The sequence below is a fragment of the Hippopotamus amphibius genome, chromosome 1 (assembly GCF_030028045.1).
Source record: "Hippopotamus amphibius kiboko isolate mHipAmp2 chromosome 1, mHipAmp2.hap2, whole genome shotgun sequence".
In the NCBI taxonomy this organism is placed as follows: domain Eukaryota; kingdom Metazoa; phylum Chordata; class Mammalia; order Artiodactyla; family Hippopotamidae; genus Hippopotamus; species Hippopotamus amphibius.
This window is the reverse complement of record NC_080186.1, coordinates 114,389,042-114,403,416: the sequence shown is the minus strand read 5'-3', so window position 1 is coordinate 114,403,416 and position 14,375 is coordinate 114,389,042.

Sequence of the window (14,375 nt, the reverse complement as noted above, 5' to 3'; positions counted from 1 at the left end):
ATTGCAGTGGCCTCTCTTGTTGCAGAGCATGGGCTCTAGGCACGCGGGCTTCAGTAGTTGTGGCACATGGGCTCAATAGTTGTGGCTTACAGGCTCTAGAGCACAGGCTCAATAGTTGTGGTGCACAGGCTTAGTTGCTCCTCGGCATGTGGTATCTTCCTGCGGCAGGGATTGAACCCATGTCCCCTGCATTGGCAGGCAGATTCTTAAGCACTGCGCCACCTAGGAAGTCCTCCAATGAATTCTTGATTTCGAAACTTTGGCTCGCTAAGCTCACGGGGAAGGACCTGTCACTGGGAGGATCCCTGCTGGAGGAGCCTAGTAAGGACACTATTATTATTCCCCAAACCTAGAAACATGGTGTTATCTTTCATGTCTTCCTCTCCCAGCCCTTTATATCTAAGCTATCATCAAGTGATAATGATTGTTTTTTTTTTTTTGCTGTGCTGCACAGTTTTCAGGATCTTAGTTCCCCCACCTGGGACTGAACCCAGGCCCTGGCAGTGAAAGCACCACGTCCTAACCACTATACTGCCAGGGAATTCCCTGACTGAAATTTAAAATATCTCTCATCTATAAGTTTCAGTGTATAACATGAAAAGCTTTGTTTCTGTGTTGGAAAAAACAATGCTGCAAATAAAAGACATAAGTCAGGGATAACATCATATAATAAGCAAGGGGTTAATTTCTTTAACTTACTTTTTTTTATAAACATTTATTTTTATTTATTTATTTATTGGCTGTGTTGGGTCTTCGTTGCTGCACACTGGCTTTCTGTAGTTGTGGCAACTGGGCGCTACTCTTCATTGTGGTGTGCGGGCTTCTCATTGTGGTGGCTTCTCTTGTTGTGGAGCATAGGCTCTAGGCATGTAGGCTTCAGTAGTTGCAACACACAGGCTCAATAGTTGTGGCACACAGGCTTAGTTGCTCCGCAGCATGTGGGATCTTCCTGGAGCAAGGCTCAAACCCATGTCCCCTGCATTGGCAGGCGGATTCTTAAGCACTGAGCCACCTAGGAAGTCCCAATTTCTTTAACTTATATAAAAAAGTTTAAAGACAAACAACCTAATAGGAAAATGAACAAAAGACAGCAACAGGAAATTCAAAAACAGAGAAAAAATGATTAATAAATGTACAGAATAAAATTCAACTTCACACATGATTAAATACATGCAAATTAAAACAACCACAAAATATCTTTTTTGCTGATCAGACTGGCAAATTTTTTTAAGTTTGGAAATTTATGGAGTTGGCAAGCTGTATTGAGATAGGCATTCTCAGACTTTCTTGGTATGAATGAAAATCGGTACAAACTTTTTGGAGAGCAACAAGGCAATAATGACCATTACTTGAACTACAAACTACATCCTTTGATGTAGCAGCAATGCTACTGCTGGTGTAGTGTATGAATATAGTCTGAGGATATGCCAAAGCATGTGTGTGTGTATAACCAGGATGGTCTTTTCAGTGTAATTTCTAAAAGCAAAAATTTATAAACAAGATAATGTCCAGCAATAGGAGACCTGAAAAGTAAATCATGATACATCTATACTATGGATGTTAAAAGGAGGAAAGTAGATTTCTATATGTCGGTATGAAAAGATCTCCAAAGATAAAATATTGAGTTTTTTAAAAAGGAAAATATAAAAATAAAAAGGAAAAAAGGAAGGGTACTTACAATATGATCTCATTTATGAAATTAAATATGCATACACAAACACATATTCAGGACCAGCTACAAATTTGAGGCCTAGTGCAAAATGAAAATGACGTACAGCTCCTCATTCAAATGTTAAGAATTTCAAGGGATTGGGGGGGGAAGGGATAAATTAAGAGTATGGGATTAACAGACACACACTACTATATATAAAATAGATACACAACAGGCAACAAGGGTTTACTGTATAGCACAAGGAATTATATTTGATATCTTGTAATAACCTACAATGGAAAATAATCTGAAAAAATATATATATATGTATATATATGTAACCGAATTACTTTGCTATATATCTGAAACTAACACAATATTGTAAATCAACTATACTTCAATTTTTTTTTTTAAGTTAGGAATTTTAGGACAGTAACAACAGCAGAGCATTAAACCAAGCCTGGGGCCCTTCTGAATGCAGCCTCTGTGTAACTGGACAGGTCACACGACCAAGAAGCTGGTCTGCTCTCTATAAACCGTTCATCCTCATGATTTGCAGGTTCTACATTTGTCAATTTGCCTACTTCCTAAAATTTATTTGTAACCCCCCCAATCAATACTCATAAGGCTTTCATGGTCATTCATAGACATGTGCAGAGCAGTATAAAAGTTGAGTCATGGGATAGTTACGTTCCCAACTGAGGTCCAATAGGGCAACGCTCTACTTCCTTGTTTCAGCTCTCATCCTGTACACAAGTGTCCTATTCACGGTCTAGTTAGTGCCATGTTTTTTGCTTTTGTGTCTGTGTATGCTTTTTGTTGGTGATTTTGCTGTTTACAATGGCCCGTAACTGTAGTGCTGAAGTGCTCCCCAGGTTCAAGTAGGCTGGGATGTGCCCTACCCTGTATTTCCCCCAGGAGCGATGGTATTTGCTAATTCATTGTTGGAGGTAATATTATAGAACATAACTACCTTGAAAAACAGAGTCAACTGTTTATTTATAGGTATATGCTTAAAACTTATTAGAAATACACAAGAAATCTTTAAGAGTGGTTACCTTTGTAAAACTAGACTGGAGGTGAGGAAGAGAAGGGAGATTTTGTTTTTCATTTTATGCCTCTATGTACTATTCAATTTTTTTAACTCTAAATATATCTTACCTTTATTTTCTGAAAATAAACTTAAAACCATATATCTCAACCAACAAAGACTTGCTGTGTAGCACAGGGGACTCTGTTCAATATTCTGTAATAACCTAAATGGGAAAAGAATTTGAAAAAGGATATATGCATATGTATAACTGAATTACTTTGCTGTATACCTGAAACTAACACAACCTTGTTAATCAACTATGCTTCAATAAAAAATAAAACTTAAAAAATTAAAAATGAATAAAATAATAAATAAAACAAAACTGTGTATCTCAAAAATTCCCCTCACCTTCTCCATATCTAAAGCAATATTAAATTAGGTCCTCACCACCTCAAGCCAGAATTATTATAATACCTCCTAACTATCCTTCCTTCTAATTTTCTCTTCTCCAATCTTCATCTGCCAGATGAATCTTCCAAAAACTTTCACTTTCATCATGAAAAGTTTCAACCATTCTCCATTGCCTATTATAGCAAATCTAGCTTTCAGAGTCAAATAATCAGGGCTCAACCTTATCTCTCCCTATGCCCCAGTTCTACTGTTTGGCATCCCTTCTTACTCCCCACCTCATCTGTAGCCCTGACCATGCCAGTTTCTGCCTCCATACTTTTGCCTGGATCTGGGCCACACCCCTGAGTCCTCCCAAATCCTGTCCATTATTTGGTTTCACTATTTTAGTGAAGCCCTTCTTCTTAATTTCTTTTCTCCTATGACTTTTCCCATTTCTGAATTTTTATGGAGCTAAATCACAGGAGTATTTCATTTATATGTTATCTATGAGTCTCTAATTGTATATATATATATATATATTTATTTATTTATTTATTTAACACAATTACTATATGCCAGACACTATTCTAATTAGTTTACACATATTACCTCATTTAATCTTCAGGATGATCTTACAAAGTAGGTAGTATTATCACCCTTGTTTTAAGGGGGGAAACTAGAACACAGAGAAGTTAAGTAAGTTGCTTAAGGTCACACAGTAAGTAGCAGAGCCAGAATTCACACCCAGACAGACTCTAGAGTCATGCTCTTAACCATATACAATTCTGTCTGCTGATTGCCCAAATGGATAAATTATATGACAAGTTCTTTGAGGGAGGAGACTATATCTTCCATTTCTTCTCTTCAGAGCCCCATATCATGCTTAGGAAAGTCTTATCAACTGCCTAGAGTTTTCTGGGCCTCATTTTTATGGGAGACTGACACTCCTAGCTCTGGGGATGGACTTGGGATAGGGAAGTCAGGCTAAGCATGGTTCCCTTGAACTTGCCAGCTGCCTTCCTCCTCCTTGAATACCCCATCTTTCTCCCATGGATGTGCTGAGCTAAGCCCTTTACTGACTGTAGCCCTCCTCTGTGTGGCTTCCTCTTCACTGCTTGCCAAGAGCAGTGGGTCCTGTGGCCACAAGAGGGCGAGATGGATGTCAGCTCCATGGTGAAGACTCAGGGTCACACAAGAGTAAAAGGCAGGATTTCATTCATCCATCTGGTCTCTCGCCCCTCCACCCTGCAGGCTATCCACATTGGGTTCTTCCAAAATGCATGGGGAAATGCACAGTTTGGTGGGGGGTGGGGGATGGGGAGTTATTTTGTTTGTTTTTCTGGCCTCATCACGTGACTTGCGGGATCTTAGTTCCCTGACCAGGAATTGAACGCTGGCAGTGAAAGCATGGAGTCCTAACCACTGAACCGCCAGGGAATTCCCAGAAATGCACAGTTTGAAGATTCACACAGCCCTGGTTTGAATCTTGGCTCTACCACTTACTGTATCACCATAAACAGGCTACTGACACTTCCTGGGCTACAGGCAGGCCTCTGAATGCGATTATGTTATTGGTAATATGGCAATGGCTAACAGTGGGCACTGACTATATGTCAAGCACATGTCTAAGTATTTTACACACAGGAACTGTCCCATCTTCACAATTGTAGGAGGAGGTGCTATTATTGCCGTCGTCTTACAGGTGAGAAAATTGGGGCACAGAGAGGTGAAGTAACTTTCCCAATGACACACAGTTGGACAAGGATCAACCTGGCCAAACTTTATAGCACTGTCATAAAGAGGTAACATAGAGGGCTGGGATAGGGAGGGTGGGAGGCAGTTTGGGGAGGGGGCATATGGGGACATGTGTATAAATACAGCTGATTCACTTTGGTGTACAGAAAAAACTGGCACAACAGTGTAAAGCAATTATATCCCAATAAAGAACTAAAAAAAAAAGGTAACGTGCATAGAATATCTGAAGTATGAGGGACTCTAAATATCACCCCTGTATCCATTGGCATTAGGTTTAGCTACATAAAACAGAAAATGTAAGAGTGATTTAAAGAAACTAAAACTTTATTTCTCTCTTATGGGGAAGAAGTTCAAAATAGGCAAGACAGGTCCAGTAGGGTGACTCCATTCTTTTAGGGACTCAGGCTCCTTCTACATTTCTATTCTGCTCTCCTTAGCTCATGGCTTCCATCCTCAAGATTGCCTCCTCGATGCCAGTTTGTTTTACAGAGTCAGAGAGGGAGAGGTTGTGAGGAAGTAAAGTGAAAGGGCCATCAGTCTTGCAAAACATCTTCAGGAATGAAGAGCCTCGATGAAGGGATATGTTAATTTCTTCTTTTCTGCAGCTATTCACACAGGTGGGCAAGGCAGACTTGTCTGCCTGTGAGCTGAACAGAGGCACTTTAACATTCAGGCAGAAGAGCAGTGTTCCCTGGGGCAGGCCATCATGTATCATTATAATAACAAAAGCAGTGAGAAGCAGAGGTTAAAGTCAATGAAACATCTAACATGGAGTCCAACTTCCCTGTTACACTATATTTCATGGCTTCTCCTATCTACAGTGGAATCTAAAAGATGTCATTTTTCAGCTAGGCCCACTGCCACTTTCAAAAATATAAGGACTCTGTCGGTAAGGAAGCATGAAAGATTGGGTACTGAGTAGGCAACTAGCAGTTTCCTCTCTCTATGCATTGAGGTGTCACATCCAATCCTAGACACTGACATTTCAGACTCCTCTCGTTTGACAGTCTGAGATCTAACGTTCATTTATTCTGTTTTTGTGTCAATTTCTTGTCTTATCTTCCTCAAACCCTTTATTCTTAGAGGGCAGACAAGAAAGAGCTTAAATGGTCCAAAGGTTCATCCTTAAATGGTCCAGGGGTCGAAAACCATTCATTCATTCATTTGACAAATCTTCACGAGTACCAACTCTTTGTCAGAAACCACATGAGGCATTTGAAATACATAAATGAGAACACATGTTCTTGGGCCTTATTTAGCTTATAGTCTAAGGGGGAGAAATACATTTTTTAGACAGAGAACTATTCTTTACTGAACAATTATGATTCTCCTGCAGGAAGAAGTACATCCCCAAGCTGAAGAGAATCAAGGAAGTTTCCCCAGATGAATAACATTAAACTGAAAGTTGAAGGAGAGGTGGGAGTGGGCTCAGGGAGGACACACCTCCAAGGCAGAGAAGGATGTTAGTGCCTAGAGGGTACTGGGAATAGAGGAGGTCTATAAGGCTGGGCACAGAGGCCCAGGGAACAGTGCCAGGAGATGAGGGCTAAGAGGTAGGAAGGGACTGGAATGCAAATGCCCTCAAGGGATTTTTATGACAAAAGTTAACTCAAGCCTGTAAGTGATGGGGAAACTATTGAAGCATAACACTGCGAGAGTCACATGTTAGATGGGGCTAAGGTAGGTAAGGACAGAGGTAGGGGTCTCTGTTAGGAGGCTATTTCAATAGTTTAGGAAACAACGAACTAAGTAAGGCATGGCAGGGAGAATGGAAAGAGAAGTTCGAGTGTGAGACAAATGGGCACAGTAAATAAAGACAATATTCTTCCTTCCGGCCTTAGCAGCCAAATCCTTCTGGATTGTAACTAAAGCCAATGGCTGTCAGTGGTCTCCAGGCTGGATGAAAGGAGGATGGATACCTACCCCAGAGCCTACCCTCATCCCGGGGGCTCAGTCCTCTCCCCGTTTCAAACTTCAGGTTATGTTTCCGGGTGTGTGAGCTACATGTGCCAGAGTCTTCTAGCACTCACCAACATCTGCCTTCTCCCCTTGTTACCGAGTCCAAGCTCACGCTGCTCACCGCAGGACAGGCCAGCGAATCGGAGACGAGGTGTTGAGGCAAGGAATACAACTTTATTCAGAAAGCCGGCAAACCGAGAAGATGGCAGACTAGTGTCTCCTAAAAACCATCTTATGGGGTCTGGATGCCAGTTTGTTTTATAGAATCAGAGAGGGAGAGGCTGTGAGGAAGTAAAATGAAAGGGCCATCAGTCTTGCAAAACATCTCCAGGAATGACTGGCCTCGGTGAGGGGCTATGTTAATTATTTCTTTTCTTCAGCCATTCACACAGGTGGGCAGGGCAGACTTGTCTGCCTGTGAGCTGAACAGAGGCACTTTAGTTTAACATTCAGGCAGAAGAGCACTGTTCCCTGGGGCAGGCCATCATGTATCATTATAATAACAAAAGCAGTGAGAAGCAGAAGTTAAAGTCAGAGAAACAGATCTAACATGGAGTCCGATACAGCTCTTCCCTGTTACACCCTTTTCCCTTTGCAATACAGCTAGACCACGTGCCCAACCTCTGCTATGGTTAGATGTGACCATGAGACTAAGTTCTAGCAGAAGGAACACGGAGGGAAGGAATGTACCCTAGTGCTTCTCATAACACATGTGGCAAAAGACAAGATTTTTTTTTCTTCCTAATCCATTGTGGACCAGAACTTTTGATAAAATACACTAGAAATAAGTTACTGGAAAAATGAAATTAAAAAACAAAGAAATAAATTAAGCCCCAATTTTTTAATTAAATTCATCAGACAAAATCACCCTCTCGAAATTGCTATACAACTTTCTAAAGGCTTACTCTCCATTTCTGTACTTATCTTGTCAGGCACCAGCAACAAACCGTTTGCAAACTGACACCCACCCGTGGAGCCCATGTAGAGGGATGAACCTTATTTCTAGTCCCATAAAAACCTCCCATGTGTCTCCTCCATGCTTCTGCAGGCCTTCATCAACCTGGGTTCCTAAATGGCTGCGTGGAGGAGGGATGCTCTGTAACCCTAGAAGCAAGAAATAAACTACTGTATGTGAGCCATTTGCCTTGTTTGGATCTATCTGTTATAGCAACTACCCTAACGAATACAACATGCTTCTACTATTTCACAAGAATAATGCTGTTCAGAAGGAAATTCTCAGTAAATCTTTATAGCGGGAGGTTAAGAACAAGCTGTTAGGATAGAATGTGGTACAGCCTCTGGATGTACGTGGAACAGTGGTCAAAGTTAGAAAAAAACGTGTCAGGTTGTGGAGGTCCCTTAATGCTAAAGTATTTCTGTAGTTGGTCCTCACGCTGCAGGATCTCATTTCAGGATAAAATTCCATTTGGGAAAAAGTTGAAGGTTTTCTCTTAGGTTAAAATATTACAATGATGTAATAGAAAGATGTACCTGGAGATGCCTCGTTTGCAGGATCTATCAGTTCGACAGATGCTTGCTGGTTCTGACTCTGAATGCCCAAGCCTTTCCAGGGGCGGGGCCTCCCTCTGGCCAGGCCTGGGATGAGGGGGATCTTTTCTATAACAGAAACATCTTTTCTAGGCTAAGATCCTCCCTCACTTGTTTTGTGTTGGTATTTATTATGCCCTGACAGCAGGAAGTCCTTCTTGAATTATAACTTCTTTTCTTCCTTCTGTAGTTGCAGGATCTCTGCTTGTTCTCAGTGGAGGTAGAAAGAGTGTTGGCAACTGGCAGAGTTATGTATGTCGGAAACATAGAAAGATGGGTACACAGACGGTCATAAATCCACTTTCTCTGAAGTACAAGGGAAGAGCTCATATGCCTGAGTTGGCTGTTTCTTCAAACAAGAGAACTGGTCCTCCAAAAAAAGTGTGCAGTTAAGGAAACTGCCAGCTTTTAGCACCCTGAAGGTTTATTTAATTAGGTAATTCACTTATTTATTTACCTCCACTGACACTGAATAATTAACTTGCCTCACTGCCCTACTGCCAGGAGGAAGCAGCGATCCACTGAAGAGAGGAACAGCTACAGGCAGGTGCCTGGGTTCTTCTTTTGACTTGTTTCAAACCACTAGAGGAGGGGCTTCCCTGGTGGCACAGTGATTAAGAATCTGCCTGCCAATGCAGGGGACACGGGTTAGAGCCCTGGTCCATGTCTCGAAGCAACTAAGCCCGTGTGTCACAACTACTGAACCTGTGCTTGAACCTGTGCTTGAGCCTGTGCGCCACAACTATTGTCCCCTCATGCCACAACTACTGAAGCCCATGCGCCTAGAACCCATGCTCCGCAACAAGAGAAGCCACCGCACTGAGAAGCCCACACACCACAACGAAGAATAGCCCCCACTCACTGCAACTAGAGAAAGCCCGTGTGCAGCAACGAAGACCCAATGCAGACAAAAAATAAATAAAACTTTATTAAAAAAAAAAATCACTAGAGGAGGATGCTGTGTAAATAGCTGCATGATTTTCTCCTCTACAAAACATGAAAGGGGATTGTTTTCCTCCCAGAAGATAATATGTATTTTTCTATAGAAGCTCTCTGTAAGACGAGTTAAGTGAAGACCATGCTGAAATAAAAAGCATTTTAATTTAATCCTGATACAAAGTCAAGCTCTTCTGACTTTTAAAATGAAGAACTTAACCACAGAAGTACATAACTACAGCACAAATTTTATTTGTTTGTTTTGGCTGCACCACACGGCTTGCTAGATGGGATCTCAGTTCCCCCACCAGGGATTGAACCCGGGCCATGATAGTGAAAGCCCAGAATCCTAACCACTAGGCCACCAAGGAACTCTCTACGGTACAAAATTTTAAACCTATTTAAATTCTATCTTGTAATCCAGCGGTCCCCAACCTTTTTGGCACCAGGGACCGGTTTCATAGAAGTCAATTTTTCCACGGACCAGGGGTCAGGGTGGGGAGATGGTTCAGGCAGTAACACCAGCGATGGGGAGCAACAAATGGAGCTTCGCTCGCTTGCGTGCCACTCACCTCCTGCGGTGCGGTCCAGTTCCTAACAGGCCCCAGACCGGTACTGGTCCAAGGCCCAGGGTATGGGCACCCCTGTTGTAATAAACTAAAGCATGAAGGAGAGAAAAGAAAGAAGGAAAGAAAGGGGAAAGCAAGAAAGAAAAAAGAAATTCAGATGATAAGAGACTGATAACTGTTAAGGGGAAGGGACGAGAGGTAGATGGTTTTTCCAGAACCAGAGAGGGAAGAGACAGGCAGAAACAAACAGCGAAAGGGTGACGTGGGGAGAACGAAACTTAGTGAGCAGAAGTCTTGTGCCAGGTGCTTTACGTCCATCATTTTACATTTGTTCAATGCGCATTCATCATATAGTTAAGGTTTGAAGCAGGGTAGTGACATGATCAGGTGGGCATTTTTAAGAGATCACTCTAGCTGCAGGGAGGGCCATGGGTGGATGCAGGTAGACAATTTTGGAGGCTGTTGTGGAAGTCAAGGAGAGAGATGATGCTGGCCTGGATTAGAGTGGCGGCAGGAAGACTGCAGAGGAGCAGAGGAAAGTATGGGATTTTTATGTGCAAGAACTGAGGGAACTAAGTCTTTTTTATACGTTCTCATTGTATCTTATACTTCTCTCACCGTTGCCTTTATTACATCTTATTGAAGTCACCTTTTCAATCAACGGTATTTCCCTCTAGACCTGGGCTGCCCAATGTGGTAATCACTAGTCACATGTGGCATGTGAGCAGCTGAACTGTGTTTAGTGCAATGTGAGATGTGCTCTAAGCGTAAAATACACACGGAATTAGAACAAGTCAAAATAAAGAATGTAAAATAATCATAATTATAAATTATTAATAATTTCTATACTATAATTTCTATATTAATTACATATTAAAATTATATTTTAGACATATTGGTGGAAATGAAATATATTATTAAAATTAATTTTATTGGTTTCTTTTAAATGTCAATGTGGCTACTAGAAAATTTTAAATGACCTATGTGGCTCACATTATATTCCTATTGAACAACACTATTAGAGAATATAAGAAGTGAGGTATCTCCAAGGCCTAGCACTTAATAAATATGCATTGAATGAACGAATATATTCGGCCAGGGCCCATTCAAATTCTGCCTGCAGGTAGGTAGTAACAATGATGGCTCTCAGCTTCAGCGCTGTTCAATATTGTTGACAATGTTGGCTTCACTACTGGCTGAAAAAGAATGTATTTTCTAAACCAGTTAGACCCAACATTACCCAGGATTTGGCTAAAAATTCTGGAATACTTCTGCAATTCAGCTAGTTGTCTTGGATATTCGTTTCCTTAAGAATATATCTCACTTTCAGCTCTGTCAATTGCTCTGGAAACCGAGTGGCACAGACATGGCTCCATTAACTGAGGACTGTCTTAAAAGTGTGCATTCGAAAAGCGATGATTGAAACATGAAACATAATACCTACACATCACAACGTGTGAAGCTCTTCTGAAGCTATGACTTCATCCTCACCCAATAGTTCAGCACTTTGCCAAATCTGTGCTTCTATTGAGCTCAGGTGCTTGAGCCAAAGGAAATGAGCACAGTGTCCAACTGACTCTGTGGTCACAACCAGTTCAAGTGGAACACTTACATGTCTTTGAACACATCAGCACTACTCTTGTTTTATTCCCCTGCAGCTTTACATGCACTGTGCTCAGCTGTCACGTCACATCAATCAGAAAGAACAATTTTATGAGCCAGTAGGGGTCTGGCATGTTGTATCTCTCAGTACCCTTTTAATTAATTCACTAAAGTCTTTAATCTAAGGAAACAGCTCAGTAAATCTCTTCAACAAGTTTCCACGCTTAGCAGTCTGACAGCATTAAAATAAACTAGATCTCCATGTTCTGCTTTAACCTTTTCCAAACACGCTTACCACTGAATATGGCTAAGGGCAGAAACACAAAAGAAAATGCAGCCTTAATTCCTCCCTCAAATCATGTGATTTGCAGAGCTCCCAGCCCACACTCTCCTAATGAATGATGTAATGGAAGCTGGGGCCCACTAATCGCTTTTGACATGAATAACTTGAATAACATGTAGAAACCTTTTTTCCCCCTGATTTGTGTCAAGTGAGCTTAGCTTTTCCATATTTAAGCAAACTTCTCAAGCTCCATGCTGACAAGAGGTTAGGGCCTACTAGTTAAGTAAGTACACTTTTTTCCCCCGAAAATTTTAAGTGATCTATGTTCCAAGGTTAAGAGAGCCTGCATATGGTAAAAGGGCTGTAGGATAGACACCTCCACACTAAGCTTCATTGATGGCATTAAGTCATTGTGCTAGAGGGTCCCCATCCTGGTATTTTCCCTATGTGTATAGTAAGGAACAGGCCATGTTCATTCACTCAACCAATATTTACTGAGTGTATGCCATGAGCAAAGCACTTTGGAGGACATCAAGGTAAATAACCCAAAGGCTATCATTTAATGAGTCCCTATTAAATCATAGATCCTTTAAATTATACAACACTGCAAGGAGATTAACTCCATTTCACTGCAGAATAAAAGATTTGAGGGGCTTACATTTCACAAAGATTTCTGGTATATAGCATGGTATAGACTATATGTATACATAAATGCTGTTTCTGATGAAATTGACAAGTATGTCAGATTGTTTAATCTGTAATACCCAACAGTATTCTGAACTAAGCACTCCTCAACTGTTTGTTGACAGTACCAATGGGGAAAGAGAGAGACAGGCTGTGTTCTACCCACCCTAAAAACAGCACGGCAAAAGATACTAAAAAGCTGGTAGCTATAAAGCAAAATTTCTTAAATCTGAATAAGGAGACACTAGGTAAATCACCCATCCATCGAGATTTTTCAAAAATAATCCGAATTAAACCTGGGCTGAGTTAGGTATAATGTTACCCACTTTTCGAAGGGACATGTATTAGAATGAAGTAAAACAAAACCTCAAAGTCACAACCCACGGAAACGTTCATTACTTACCAGGGTGATGTTTTGGCGAGTCGGCCTCCATTGGCAAAATTACTATCACACCAAAATCTTATTCTATGTATCTGGTGAGGGTAGAGGACAGAAGCTTGGAACCTGATCTTGGGACCTTTCAAAATGTAATTTACATCTAAATTAATTTGAGAGAAAAAAGGAAGTAAGAAAAAATATTTTTTTAAATCGCATTTAAATTTTTCCTCCAGGTCACCCCTTCTTCTGCACTCAATATGGCTTCCTTCACGCAGTCTGAGGCCAAGAGGGCATCATGACAGGAGAAATCATCAATAGAAAAGACGGCCCTTGACAACCCAAGCCCGCTCTAGGGTTCAGGAGACCGAGACCCCATCCTTAACTCCCCGGCCGCCAGCGCCCCCTCCCGGGAGACAGGTGCACAACAGAGGAGCACAGCCTGCCGCTGCCCTTTGCTGGACTTCAGGGCAGTCTTCTCCCGGCTACCCCCACCCCGTCCCACCCCCGCCGCTGGCGCCTCCGCGTCCGCGAGCCGCCCAGCCCCAAGCGTTTGCAGCCCCAGCTGCACGGGCCGGCGCTGCCCACCCACGCACACGTCAAACGCCCTCTTTTCTCCTGAAAAGTTTCTAGACGGTAGGGACTATTTTCTTCTAACGTAACCTTCCACCAAACTGGAGCGAAAAGTTACCCGAGGCCGGAGAAGGACTGGGGCGCTGGGGGAACTTGGCTTTTAAGAAAGAGGTCTCTCTTCCGTGAAAATGAACAATTGGGTCTCCAAGCCAGAGCTTGGTTAGTTGGGTTAATTGTAAAATGTGCACGGTGATGCTGAATATTTAAGATGGAGATTTGTTAAAAATTAATATATAATGAAATAGATTGCACTAGACACATGTTTCTTGTCTTAAGACTTTGCAGTTCTTTCTATTGATTCTCATCTGTCCTCTTCCTCCAACCGGCTCCCAAATCCTTATGTTCAGCTATAGGGGAAACAAGGTCCCCTGAGAATGACTTCTTAAGTCCTAGAGACAAAAATCAAACCTAGAAACTGCTCTTCTGGGAAGTTGGCTGAATTCTATCCATATTCTGGATGGGTAAACTCACCTGCAGAAATACTTAATGATTAGGAAAACCCACTAGGCCTGTATTTTTCGGATTATGAGTGGCAAAATCAGTTTGGCAAGAAATATTAGGAAGGAAGGGAGGGAGAAAGGGGAGAAGGGGTAGAGAGAAGAAAGGCAGGAGAAGAAAGGAAGGAGCCAGAATAAAAGAATAGAAAAATATTACGTAGTAAGGATCAATATTCTTTCATGAAACCAGTATCCTGAGAGAATACTGTCTGTTAGCATGTACTGAGTTGAGATTTAGACTATATTTCTTATACTGTGTGTTTTGGTCAAAAAATGTTTGAAAGCCACTGCACTAGACAATGGGATTATTTTAGGAGGCTTAGATTAGAAAGGTTTGACAAGTCATCTAATTTATTCCTCTATGCTTAGACAGTATTTCATTTAAAGAATAGGCCAGACTTAATTATCCTTCTTGCTTATCTTCCCATCTCAACATATGCTGTTAATGGTTTGTGAATA